Raw genomic sequence first — 821 nt, 5'->3', positions numbered from 1 at the left:
TGAAAATTCACAATTTTTGAACTATCAACCATTCCTCTAGTTTTTCTAAACCTCTATGAATTCTGTTTAAAATCCATTAGCTAGGTTTTAGGCTATAAAATATGAGTAAGTGTATTGATGGAGTTAGTTTTGTATCAAAGGAGATTTAAGAAGTGATTGATTGACTTGAAGAGGGATTGTAAATGATGAATGAGTCATAATTGAAAATGATGTTAACAATGATGAATTATGATTGAAATATTCACATGACGTATATAGTTAAATTATTTAGAACATGAGTTTCCCTGGGTGAATGTAGTGGCTTGTCACCACACACACACACACACACACACACACACACACACACACACACACATACACATATTAATTTGAGCTTGGGGTTTTCTCCATGGATATTTTTTAGCTTGGGGATGCATGCACAGAGGGCCTATCCAATGGTTAGCTACCGGACATGTCGGGTTTGGCTATATAACTAACAGATGAGACTCATCAGTCATAGGACAGGCATATGGTGCACGAAATTGTGATCATCAACAATGGCTCCAAAGACTTGGTGCTCTCAAACATAAATCACACTTTGTCACAACTCCGCACAACTAACTAACAAGTGTACTGGGTCGTCCAAGTAATACCTTACGTGAGTAAGGGTCGATCCCACAGAGATTGTTGGTATGAAGCAAGCTATGGTCATCTTGTAAATCCCAGTCAGGCGGATTCAACTATATTAAGAGATTATTGGATTTTCGAATAATAATAATAATAATAATAAATTTAAACAGAAAATAAAGATAAAGTTACTCATGTAATTCAATGATGGAAAT

The sequence above is a fragment of the Arachis duranensis genome, chromosome 9 (genome assembly GCF_000817695.3).
Source record: "Arachis duranensis cultivar V14167 chromosome 9, aradu.V14167.gnm2.J7QH, whole genome shotgun sequence".
In the NCBI taxonomy this organism is placed as follows: domain Eukaryota; kingdom Viridiplantae; phylum Streptophyta; class Magnoliopsida; order Fabales; family Fabaceae; genus Arachis; species Arachis duranensis.
This window is presented reverse-complemented; position numbering follows the sequence as displayed.